The sequence below is a fragment of the Dermacentor albipictus genome, chromosome 2 (genome assembly GCF_038994185.2).
Source record: "Dermacentor albipictus isolate Rhodes 1998 colony chromosome 2, USDA_Dalb.pri_finalv2, whole genome shotgun sequence".
In the NCBI taxonomy this organism is placed as follows: domain Eukaryota; kingdom Metazoa; phylum Arthropoda; class Arachnida; order Ixodida; family Ixodidae; genus Dermacentor; species Dermacentor albipictus.
Genome location: NC_091822.1, coordinates 72387784 through 72401363, shown reverse-complemented (window position 1 = coordinate 72401363; position 13580 = coordinate 72387784). Strand labels below are relative to the sequence as shown.

The 13580-nt window shown below is 46.5% G+C and overlaps 1 long non-coding RNA gene across 1 annotated transcript; it reads right to left on the bottom strand.

Annotated features, from left to right (window-relative positions):
- Nucleotides 1–8521: 8521 nt before the first annotated feature.
- LOC135908257 (uncharacterized) lies at nt 8522–13200 on the bottom strand. The gene is made up of 3 exons (XR_010566262.1): nt 13138–13200; nt 12725–13017; nt 8522–9035 (listed from the first exon to the last, which is right to left on the bottom strand). It is a non-coding gene; the product is annotated as an uncharacterized lncRNA (long non-coding RNA).
- Between the last annotated feature and the right edge of the window lie 380 nt (nt 13201–13580).

Sequence of the window (13580 nt, the reverse complement as noted above, 5' to 3'; positions counted from 1 at the left end):
CTAATGGGGCTAAATACACCAAGAATGAGCATACTTTATGATAAGCAATATGGTTGCGGTAATTTTTTCAGCAATGGTACACAACACCAGACAGAGCACTCGAAGTGAGCTTACGCTCAAGTTACCTTAAGATTCATTTCGAACTTGCACAGGCAGCTGTCATAATATGTGTTATCGGTAGGTGGCGCTGCCAAACCTCTCATCATCAGCAATTGCTGTGGAATGCTGAGGTGTGCTTGTGTGTTCCTGCACTCTTACTCGCAATGTATCTCTCTTTATTTTATTTATCCGTGTTTGTTCCAAGTCTGAAAGCACTTCTTCTGGGACAATTTAGTGCTTAGATTTCCTAGGTATACTTTGTGGCGCAACATACATTTAATGTATGCAACAAATGTATTTTGGGCCACAAAGTATACCTAGGTGCTCCATGATCGTTTACGCATTAGAAGTGGGATGAGAATGCGCTCCTTCGATGTTTGAGAAGGCAATCGGACATTCGTGAGTGACTGCTACCATTCGGGGTTCTGGAAACGCATTACTGTGGAAGACGGCTAGCTATGACGTGCGGCGATGCTAGGCCTGACCCGTCAAAGGAATCCGTGGGTGTCGTGGAGATGTACGCGCAAGTGTTGCGTCGGAACCAACAGCTCCTCAAGAAACTTTCGAGGCAGGCGCCCATGCGAGTGACTCCGGACCCGTCAGCAACCTTATGAATCTTCTCTGGGCGCGAGGGTGGCATTACTACGAAAAAATAGATTGTTTCAACCAAACGGCAAGATTCGCGGGATGGAGCGACGAGAAGCTAACCGTTGCGAAGTAAAAGTCCTGGGCCCTGCGCGCGACTACCAGCGATCCACGGGAGGAAGTTGCGCTTCGTGGCCGTCCTGGGAAGCCGCCTTTCGAGATGCCTACGTTTGTCCACCATCGAAGACACAGCAATGGAGGCTCATGGATGAGCGCGTCGAAAGCAATGGAGAGCACTACGAGAGCTACGTTCGTGAGAAAAAAATCTTTCTGTGCGTCTTGGCACCACTGTGGAGGAAAAAAAAAGAAGAAAAAATCGTTACAGGACTGGTGCCGAGAGAACTCAGTTATGCCATGGGGAACCGTGTCCACAATTCCATTAATGATCTGCTGCGCGACATTAACAGCCATGAATGCTTTGAGAAAAACCGTGAAGGGAAGTTCATTTCAGATCGAAGACACGGGGACCAGAATCCTGCGCAGTTTTCGAAGACAAGCGAATCGCAGTCACGACAAGACGAGAACGCTGCGAAGCAGACACGCCGGCAGGGATCATGGTGATACAATTGTCAACAATAGGTTCATCTTGCACGGGATTGCCGGTGTCCACGACGTAAAGATAAATGAACTTCACGCGGCAAATAAGGGCAAGGTAGAAAGCGTCATTTTTAGGATACGCCGCCGAACCCATAATCATCGGCAGTTGGAGCGGAACTCCGAGGTGCGCTGCGGATGACATCAGAGTCTGGGTAAATCAGGGATCATTGGGCGAAAAAGAAGAAAAGCTCCAGAAGGCGGCAACATGCGTCGAACAATTTGTCAAGGAGAGAGGCCTCGCGTGATCAACCGAGAAATCAGAAATTCCGAGGATTGGAAGGAACACAACCAAGGAAAGGATAGAAGTGAATCTGGAAGGTCAAGTCATGCCAGAGAAGGACATAATTCAGAGCAGCAAACGGTGCCGACACACGCTAGGCCTGCTCAAGCAATCGATGGAGCAAGTCAACAGGATCATCGCGAGAGTGTCGCAAAGAAGGAGCGGCATGAAGGAAGGGGACACGATCAAGCTGGTCAGGAGCCTGATGGTCAGCAGGGTCACGTACTCACTCCCGTACCACAACATGACGCAACAAGAGAGAGAACAAGCCAAGACTCTCATCAGGAAAGCATACAAGACGGCGTTGCATCTGCCCAGAAACATGTCGAACGACAAGCTACTCAAGCTAGGTATTCACAACACATTTGAAGAGCTAAAAAAGGGACAACTGGGTGCGCAGCTGTACAGGCTCCAGCAGTTAACCACCGGCAGGGCGCTCCTTAAAAGATTAGGCTATAAAAACATAGAAGCAACGGAGGATAGGATGGCTAACATACCAGACTCTTTTCGGCAAACATTTAAAGCTAGCCCCCTACCGAGGAATATGGACACGAATCTGCATGCGGTCACAAGACAGGCGCGAGCAGAATACGTAGAAAAACACCTGACCACTAAAAACAATGTTGCATACACGGATGCAGGCATATACTCATAAGGACCACAACACCAAAGAACATAGAGTTGCGGCAGTGACCCTGGATCACATGGGAGAGCTGATAAGCAGCGCAACCCCAAGGAACCGCCCGGTAATAGAGAGGGAAGAAGCAGCTGTGGCTCTAGCCGCGGCGGAGGGTCACCGTAGAAACAGATCCTTGATAATACTCACAGACTCCAAAGAAGCATGCAGAAACTACACGGCAGGTAGAATCAACAAAGGGGCGCTGCGAATCCACCTCGAGGCAGGGCTTCCGAACGAAAAGATACTGTATACGATTTTCTGGGTGCCAGGTCACACTGGAATAGAGGGTAACCAGAGAGCCGCCAGTCTAGCTCGCGAGTTTACATACCGAGTGGGACAGTCAATGGACCCAGATACCACTATGACGGTGGAACCAACGTACGCGGAAATACTAAATCATCACAGAGGCAAAAGGATAATATATCCACCACCCCACCTATCTTTAACACAACACGAAGCAGTCGGCTGGCGAAGGCTGCAGACAGGAACATTCTCTAATCTTCACATCCTACATAAAATGTTTCCTAGTCAATACAGGGACACATGCCCTTGTTGTGCGGACATCATAACACTATGGCCCAAACAATGAAACATTCCTTTCCTTCGAGCGCTTCCTAACCTTACGTGAGGCCTCCTTACAGCGAAAGACCGATGGAGGAAGCAAGCATACTCTGAAAGCTCCCTTCACCCGTCCTCACCTAAGGAGTGGTTGCCGCGTGCCTGGGTTCGAGATTATCTCTTCAAATCTTTCCGCGAACACCATTATTCTATTAAAAAATGTTGTATCGTCGCACAATCTTTAAATTGAATAGCTAATATAGAGAAGCGTGGACGCTTTCTTCTAGTTTTGTTTACTAAAGTTAAAAAAAAGTTGCGCATTACAGTGCAAAACTTGATGTGCTCCAGCAACGCTGGCACGCCGGCGCCTTGCAACGCCTAGCAACGCCTCGCAATGCTTTCATGCCGCACGCGTGACTGAAACGAACATGCCTGGCAAGACGTACCGCGACCTCGCGTACCGTGATCGCGCTTCTCCGCAGGTGGGCGACAGTGCGCATGCGCAAGCGAATGCCAGGTGGTTAAGCAGTGAGGTGAAGCGCTCGTTCAGGGCCAGGAGCGGCGTAAGGACGCATGAAGGTAGCTTTGGAGCTACCTTATGCTGAGGAAGCACCAAGGAAGCCTTCACCGAGGGCCCCTCAGTAAGGAAGCTTTCAGAGTGACATAAGGTAGCCTCACCGCAATGAAGGCTTCCGCAGTGAGGTAAGGAAGATTTCATTGTTTGGCTCCTTATGCTGAGGAAGTACCAAGGAAGCCTTCACCGAGGGCGCCTCAGTAAGGAAGCTTTCAGAGTTACATAAGGTAGCCTCACTGCAATGAAGGCTTCCTTACTGAGGTAAGGAAGATTTCATTGTCTGGCTCTAAATCACATCGCATGCCAGTGCAGAAATAACTTCTCGTTCCGCGAAGAAAAAAAAACATAGTGCGGAACAGTGGGAGGGCCTGCTCACCAGCGACGTGCTCACAGTCCAAAAAGGATTGGTGCAGCACGCTCTCAAAGTGGCCAGGCTCATCGGTGCTCAGGAATAGGGGCGCCGACCACTCAAGACGACGGAGGCTTCAGTAAAACATGAAGACCTCTGTCAGCCACTGAAAGCCGTTAATAGAGCAACAAAGTTTTTCCTTCCTTCCTTCCTGAGGTGTGCTTATGTGTGCGCGCACTGCGATTGTCCTCGCGATGTATCTTTTCATTTTATTAAACCTTATTTCTTCCAACATCGTTCACATATGCAGACCATAGTCGTACGTAGCATTTGCTTTATATTACCTCTGTGGCAATATTGCAGCCGTAGATTTTGCACCGGTCTGTATCCTCTGAACGTGCTCTCAAAAGAAAATGAGTCGCGTGCCATACTTCTTCCTCGTACTCTACTCGAGCTCTAATCCACAAAATGACATTTGCTGCCTATCATTCAGTGCGGGCCGAATACATTTGCTTTCTTTCCCTCTTCCTTCGACTTTTCCAGTACTGCTGCGGTCTGCACGCTGCGTCGAGGGTTGGTTCTCAGCATCCGTATACATGACAGGAGAGTGGCAGAGAGGAAAGGTGACGTCAGAAGCTCGTTTGGACCTTTGCATCATGCCACCACAATGTCTACTAGAGCTGCCTGGGCGTCTCCACAACACCCGCTCGACTGCTGTAATTATCTGTGAGCCACCCGCAAAAGCATTCCAGAAGCTGAAGCGCCTAGCCTTGTACCAACGTGCAGAAGTCCAGAACCAAGGTATATATAATCGTAGAGAGGAGGTAATGCGAGGAGGTGGGTAGAACCGATGCAATCACGAGATGACTGAATCACAGTCTTGCCAGTCTTAGTTCATCGCAACTCGTATACATGGGGGGAGTGCGGGATAGGGAAAAGGCGACGTAAGAAAGTGAAGGAATGCAGCCCTGTGCACGGCTGCGGTTGCCGACAAGCTGGATGAATTTACATTCAAGATATATTACGGTACATTACTCCATTTATTGAAAAGTAAGCGCTGTGTAATTTGGCAAGTGGAGAACTAACGCAAGGGGTGTGGCAGTGGGGATGACAGAAAGCGCCGCAATATAGTGTACAGGAATATGGGGTATTATGTTCAGGGAGGACACGCGGCTACCGCATTTGATGTAGAGAGCCACAAGATGGTCTGTCGCTTTATGCACCGCTTCCTATGCGCTACGGCGCTTGGCATATACCTCGTGCTTAAGAATCTGCTTTTCAATTGCTAACACGTCAGTTCTAGCACACCCCTGCTTGGACAGCATTGTCCAAACTCTGGCTTCTCCGGTGGAGCCATGGCAAGGTTCAAGAAGAGAGCTGATTTCTTCATCTAGCTCTGCTTTGCTCGAGCTGACTGCTTTTGCGAGGTTATAGAGTGACAAGCAGTTTACAACGATTGGGAACTGCGTTGATATGGGATGATCATTTCATCCACATGATTGTCTGACAATCCCGAAAAAGTTCTCCAAGCAATCCTGGCTAAGGCAGAATGCCTTGTAGAACTTCTTGAATATTCACTGAGAACAACCGTGCACATGCAATTCTTACAGTTGCGCGTCACACCTGGGAAAATGTACTAATGAAAACCTACTCCGTACGCTGATGTCACTCAAATAATACATGAATATTATCTACGGAAACTGCCTACTTGATTTCTGAATGTCACAGGATCAACAATCTATTAGATATAGCAAAAACACTTAACTACAAAATGAATATTTACCTAAATATACTCAGTAATAAAGTATTACGAGTAATGCAATCAACAGTATAATTATTCCTAATGTATAATTATTTACGATATTTGTCATAGGTTTCATTTACTTGAGTTACTTCAAGGTTGCATAATTGAAATTATTTCAATAATTAGGTAAGTAATTAGACGCATTCAGTTGTTTATGTTGTAGTGACAGCCGCTGTGTGTAATTTTGACTGGAATACATCAGGAAAGATCAATCCCTTATTTTAAGCAATGCGTCGTTTGGAGTACATCAACTGCAGTAAAAGAAAGATCACAAGCAGCAGAAAATTCTACCTACGTGGTAGCGTCATACAACCAGCACAACTGACAACCGCAGGAATAAGCACGGATCGACGGATGTGGCCGGGGCGCGTGCAGCCCCTGAACACACTACCCCATTCTAGTACGCTTTATCAGCGGCAAAACAGTGCAGCGTCTCGAAGCACTACGGAACCGGCCGCCCCTTACATCAACGCTTCTGTACCCGCCGGGTATAGCCTTGTAGCTGTGGCGTTGCTCGAGGTGGCGGTTTCAATGGCGACTGCAGTGGCCGCATTTGAACAGGGCCAAAATGTAAAAACGCTCGTGTACTTAGATCTAGGTGCAGGTTAGATAAACGCCAATTGTCAAAATCCTGAGCTCCCCGCTATATAGCTTGCCTCATAACGAGACCTTGGGTCTCGTTATGAGGCAAGCTATAGAGGACTATAAGCTATAGAGGACTCTATAGAGGACTATAGAGCTATAAGAGGACGAAGCTGGAATGACGACGATCAAGTGACCATGCTGATTATGACGCACATACCTAGGGGCCCATGCTAGTAGACAACCTGCGCCACTGTGTCGGCGTAAGTGGAGATAGATAGATAGATAGATAGATAGATAGATAGATAGATAGATAGATAGATAGATAGATAGATAGATAGATAGATAGATAGATAGATAGATAGATAGATAGATAGATAGATAGATAGATAGATAGATAGATAGATACTGATAGATAGATAGATAGATAGATAGATAGATAGATAGATAGATAGATAGATAGATAGATAGATAGATAGATAGATAGATAGATAGATAGATAGATAGATAGATAGATAGATAGATAGATAGATAGATAGATAGATAGATAGATAGATAGATAGATAGATGGGCTCAATAAGCCTCAAGAAGGCAAATAATGCGAACCGCAATAACAAAATTATGAGCAATTCCACTCTGTGAAGGTGGATTACCAGCGAAGCTCTTTAGCATACGACACAGAGCTGACACCGAATTTTCCACATAAGTACGGACTCATTTATCGTGATTTATATATACATTTGCGTGGACGACGAGACTGTCGCCCCAAGCAGCCGGAGGAAACCGCACTCGAGTGAGATTTCGACGGAAGCGGCATCACGGAAGAGTGGAAGAAAGGGAAATGAGACACGCAAGCGCTTAGAACGCCAACAAAAAAAGGGCGGTGCGAACGTAGGCATGGCCGGCGCGGGTTAGAATGTTCTTATCAGCTTAATATTTTATGCGCGTTGTATTTGGACCCACGATAATACACCTATTTTCGCAAGTTGGCGAAGTGCTTGAAACCTGCTTCACCTGCGCCGCTGGTCGGCCCGCTATTGCACTATCCTCGGCATCGACCACGGGAGAGCGGAAGGAAAGGAAAGCAGATACGCAAGCGCTTGGAACGCCGACAAACAGAGGGCGGTGCGAACGTAGACATGTCCGATGGTGGTCAAAGTGGAGTAGAGGTTCTTATGAGCTTAATATCAGATACGGGTAGTATTCGGGCCCAAGATATCAAACCTATTTTTGCAAGTTGGTGGTGTGCTCCCTGCTTCACCTCTGCAGTGGGTCGTCCAAATATTGCACTATCTTCGGAGCTGGCCTACGGTTTTGGGCTGCACACATCGACTCGCAGGAACCATATGAAAATTCAGTGTAATATCTGTTTCGAAAGCCTTAGAGCTTACATTTTTCTGTTACGGCAAGATTGCACCGCACTAAATTGAGTGCACAGGACACACATTGTGACATGCACATTTTCGGTCTCGCGTCCTAGGTATTCTCCTTGGTTGTGTCTTTTGCAACTACTCGGCTGTGTCGAAACTGCTTATAACATATCCATAAACGCCTGTCACGTCTCTTTTCCTTTAGTTCTACCGCCGTTCTCATTGCATGACCGGAAACAAATTTACTTCTTTTGTTCTTCTTGCGCAGACAGGCTTGACAATGACGTAGGAAGCGAAGCTACTAACTGCGCTAGCGGAACCTGACAAAGGCAGCCTACTATGGACCACACGAAGGTAAAGCAACTACACAAGGCTGGACTAGTGATTTAATATCAAATATTACTTTAACCGCCTTTTGCTAAGAGCTGTTACGTGCACCTCTACATCCGTCAGTGTAGAGGGCGAGAAACTAGAAGTTTAAGTAAACTGTGGGGTTTGACGTCTTGAAGCTGCACTGTTGGTTGGGAGGGGCGTTGTAGACAACCTTGGGATTTTTACCGCGCTCGCAATCCATGGCATAGGAGCACGTTACGTACCGCCCTTTCGTAATGCAGCCGCTGTGGCGGAGATCGAACCCTATACCTCATGCTACCGATACCCCATGCGATATCTCATGCAGCAAAACGCCATAGACACAGAGCTACTATGAGGGGTTACGAACTATAACGATGCACTTGACAGATCAGATGATGATTAGCTAGGAATACACACTCACCATGGTGAGCATTTGCTTGCCATTTTATCTTACAGAAAGGCTGCAAGGACAGCTCAAGCAACGCATCTCGACTGTGCCAAGTGCTCACATGAACGTTTTCGAGCAGAATAAAAAAAAAGAAAATCGGTAAATCTGGATACTCTCAAGGCGTACTTTTTCCTGTACCTCTGTCAATGGAAGAAAAAAAGCAATTGTAGTAAGTCAATGAAGCCTGTTCAACAAATGGCTATTTATAATTCCCGAAATGCTGTGTAGTCCTTATCATAAAAAAAAATACAGACAGTTAGTTCGTAACCAAGAATTACGGAAAGCAATAGGGTGTATTCTAAGTGTAGCATGAACTGTTCGTAGTTACGCCGTTCTAATTTTACTTCCCATCGTCAGATCACCAGCGAGCCGATGACGACACGGACGAACGCTGGCGCCGCCGTCATGCAGCTATCTCGCCACCACGACACACGTGCGAGAATCGACCGCGTCGTCTCAGGCAACGTTCGCGTAAGCTAGTAGTTGAAGTCATCCCCGGTGTGTTCAGTCAGTGCGCGTGCGCATGCGCGAGAGTCTTTATGCGCCAGACTTGCATCAGCAACACGAGGTGCACGACGGTCAGGGTGAGCAGCGTGACCAGCAGGAGCGTCGGCGAGAGGGAGCCACAAGGGTAGAGGATCTGATTCACTCGGACCGCCGCTGCTCGTGGCAACCGCTGGGGCACAGGCAGAACCTCTGCATATACAAAAATAGACCTTATTTCATGTGGAACCCCTGGAGTAAAACTCTCCGCCCCCTTCAGAGTTATTCAAAAGACTAGCGCAAAATAGCAGGGACAAAGACCGAGAGGACGACAGGACGATTTAGCGCTCGTCCTGTCGTCCTCTCTGTCTTTGTCCCTGCTATTTTGCGCTGGTCTTTTGAATAATGATGACACACCAACAAGCCCAGCTTTCTGCCTTGATCCCTTCAGAGTGTCGTTTACTGCCACGCGCGACACCCTTACGCCTAAAGCAGTATTGAGCTAATATTTCAACACCCTTCCCCTAAAGGTGTGTTGCTTTGATATTTTAAGCTGTTCATTTTATTGCGTACGTCACTGCCCGGGACCTTTAACCGTAGGGAAAAGAAATTTGAGCGTCAGAGCGCCCAAAATAAGTTCTTAGAACAGCTTTCTACAGCGTGTTTCACTTTTTTTTAGCGCGGAACGCGGTCACGTGCGAGTAAGAAATGCGACCTTTTGGCAATGGCCGCGGCTTGCTTAGTCATCGGCTACACTTCTGAAAGAATTGGTGAGAACGACATGATCGATGACGTTCAGTGGTGTTATCTGTTCTCGGCACATTGGCACAGAGCGCTACTAGGAGTCAAAACGGCGATAATATAAAGTGCGTTTCATTCACAATTTAAACGTAGTAACGGTAAGCCTAGGAATGCACATGTCGGCATTGCGATTAATATAGACCCTTCTTGAAGACCAGTTTGACTGGAGGAACGAGATGGCGCTTTTGGCGGCACGCTGCACATTGCCTGAGCAAAAGCGGGCGAATAAGAAACCATTACAATTTTTGTCCTGCTTCTGTGTAATCAGCTGTCTGAAAAACAACTGGATCGTCGCTAACGAACTGTGCTCCATTCATACTGCAAAATATGGCCCGGAAAAGTGAAGACGTATGCTGTAGTTGTTGCAAAAGCAGTCGCTGGCATATTGAAAAATGAAATGATTCTGTGGGACCATGTCCAGAGACCGCTCCTCTATAAAGATTGCTTGCTTTGGCAGCACTTCGCGCTGCACAGATTTCTGCATGGATGAAAAAAAAAAGCACTCACCTACCACTGTTTCATCGCTAACTCTCAAAAAACGACTCTTGTCTCGAAACGACGGCAAGAGTGGGTACAGCTTGTTACACAGTGACAAAGTGAGTAGTGCCGCTTCTTGCCGCAGCAAGTTTCCCGCTTCTTATCTACACGCATCTACGGTGACCCACACGAACATTCACGCCCACTCTACGTTTTGGAGACCCAAATAAAGGGAAAAAATTACAATAGATCGATACTTTCTCTGCTCAATGGCTCATGTGCATGAGGGGGTTCAATCCAGTTTATTTCTTTCTACCTCTAGGCAGAAAAAACGCTCGAAATGCGCACGGGACACTTTTAAGGGGATCACAATTCCCTAACATAATGTGTTCACTACATCTGGAGCACTCATGATAGTTTCTACAGTCATGACTCCAGTGAGAAATCACCCACCGCACAGATCTACGTACCCAGCAAATTTTATAACACTCCACAAAGCTAAACTCAAGGGCGTAAAACACCCATACATTATGGCACACTTAACACTACTATTACACCGGGTAATTGCGGCAAGTGCCTAGCCATTATTAATTGGCTCATGTTGTCCGTATACTTTCATCCGAGGTCGGAAGGGTTGTGCAATAATATCCTAATTGAAGAGTTCCTCGTCTTAGTACTATGTACGGAGCACCTGCAGTACTTTTACCAGGCCGAATCCCGGCCACGGCGGCCGCATTTCGATGGGGGCGAAATGCGAAAACACCCGTGTACTTAGATTTAGGTGCACGGTAAAGAACCCCAGGTAGTCAAAATTTCCGGAGTCCCCCACTACGGCGTGCCTCATAATCAGAAAGTGGTTTTGGCACGTAAAACCCCATATATTATTACTTTTACCAGGCACTCTGTTGCATGGAATGGCTGTCACAATAATGCTTCACAGTCGCGACGGCGTTGAACCCAGATTATTTAGGCCCGTATAGCTTGTTGTAAGCTCCGTATTCTGCTTAAACTTTGTTAGCCTTAACTAAACTGACGTTGATGTTTTGTCTCAGCACTGTTTGATGTTCCTTAACAATAAGTGTGTCTTTTGTCTTTGTTTATTTGCAGCTGGCTTTGCTCATTTCTGGCACCGATGAATACCTCGCGTGTTAAAATAATGCGCGAACCAATTCGTCAGAGAGAGGCGCTTTAGTGGCCTTTCCGCACCTAAAGCCATCTGCTCGTTTGGCAACCTTCCTTTACCACCCATCACAAAAAATTCATATGGAAATTGTGTGCATAAAAAATTGTGTTATTGCTCTATATTAAACTGAAAAGTAATCTTATTCCTCAGAAATTAATTACAATATATGTAAATGACCGAAGCGCTGCTTTTCTCAACTGCTCTTTTATTTTAGCTCCACATTGACGAAGGATGTACGCACAAGCCGCGCTACAAAGAGTATGCATTTAGCCCTATACCTCGAAATGCGTTCCGCATTGAACATGCAAAGTATCATCATAGGTAGATCATCTACGGATAGTTGCGAGCCTTTCCGGTTTATACCGCGAGTAGAGTCGCGCACCCATTCAGAACATCGAAAGAGATACAGTACTATGGCCAAATAAGATGCCTGCGTTTTCGCGTACCTGTGCATTCGTTGTGTCTGGTAATCCTTGACGAATTCTAGTTTACTGCTTCAAAAGTGTCCGGCGCCTCATAATTTGGTATTTTGTGCAAACGTTGCGGCATCAATACCAACCATTTGATTAGGCGTAGGAGAAATAAGACTTAATTTTGGGGTGAATCAAAGCACGTCCTTTTACATCCGCAGGGTTTTGTTCGATTTACAACACTTTTTTGAGGCCATACGCTAAGCTGGCATGCATGCGATGAGTTTGCTAGACGTGTCGTTGCGCCACCACACGCTTTTTCATGGTGCGAATGCCTTGCCACTGACCTCATTTTTGGCGTTGGGCCAACCTTTATCGCCGAGCTTGATATACCAGCATCGCGAATGTTCAAAGTGCGGGCATGTACGCTCACACGTAAAAAGGGAGAAATTGATAGGACCAGGTTCATAACAGGCATAGGTAACTGTACAAGGTAGATATAAAGATTTTAAGGAATAGGGAAAAGATTAAGGAGACACAAAAAATGCTGCTTTGGAAAATATCTGGAGAAAACTTGATTATCTCAAGAAGCCTACGTAACTATTCTTAGCCGGCCCTCTTCGAGAGAGACGACAATAAATTCATCATTACGCAGAAAGCTGTATATGGTTCTGCTGGAGTTGGTACAATGTATTTTTGGTCCGTGTTTGTTTTGGCAAGAAGTTTCAAGTGACCCGCTGCAATGATCTAGTGGCTAAGGCATTGCGCTCCTAAGCGTAAAGCCGTGGTTTCGACAGCGGACCGCAGCGGTTGCATTTCGATTCAGGTGGAATGCAATAATGTTCGTGTACCTGAACTCATATGCGCCTAAAAAAATAACAGGTCGCCAAAATTAATCGGGAGTCCTCTTCTATGGCGTTGTTCATAACTAGGTGGTACTTTTAGCGCGCAAAACCCTATTACTTAAAGAATCGCACCAATCGGCAGGTTGACGACCACGCTGTGTTATCGATATAACTGAGTCGCCTTGCCTTGGCCTTGCACTGATGGTCCGGGTGACGGCGCGTTTTCCGGCAGTAGTGAACTCGTGTCGTTGCCTGGCTGCTCACTCAAGCAGCCTTGGCTCTCGCTGTCACTAACATGCGGCGACTGTGGCGGGCCTCCAACTGCAACGAGCGGTGGCAAACTGCAAGTCACGTCACCTTGGTTCGAGCCATGTTCATCGATCTCGCGTGGCTCCGGTCCTTCCGCGAGTAGGGCATGGTCAGACTTCATGATGTGTTTGATCAGATAAGCAAGAGCAGTCTCTTCGCCGAGGTGCAACCTGCGAGAATAGAATATATTTCCGCAGATTTGCTTTAATTCGATAAGCTCCAGAGCTTCAATTCATTGATGTTGACAATGAAATCCATATTTTGGACAGAACTGCCAAAGATTGTCTCACCTTCGCCTTCAGTCTTCGTCTTCTTCTTTATCCGGCAGAAGTCTCGCTCCACTTCATTCTCTCTATCCACGTTTTCCCGAATAAACGGTGAGAAAAATAACATACCCGAAAAGTATGACTTCAATATCAGTTACACTCTTTCCTGTCCGGTTGGTATTATTGTATTGCATGAAAGACCTCGCTGGCAATGCCTCTCGCTCAAGTTTACTTGCAGGCCCAAGACTGCGGTATAACTTATACTGGAAAATTTGGCTAATTCCCCTCAAAACAAATGAGAACCTCCTGAAAAAAAAAAACAACGCAGTTGAGGCTACTTTTCAGTTTATTACTCGTGGAATTATAGAAGCTTTCTGATTATAATGTTTACCGGTAACTTCTTTTTTGTTTAAGAGCAAGCTGCTAAAAGTATCTGGTGGATCTGTAAGAATAATTCTTTGGCCCTA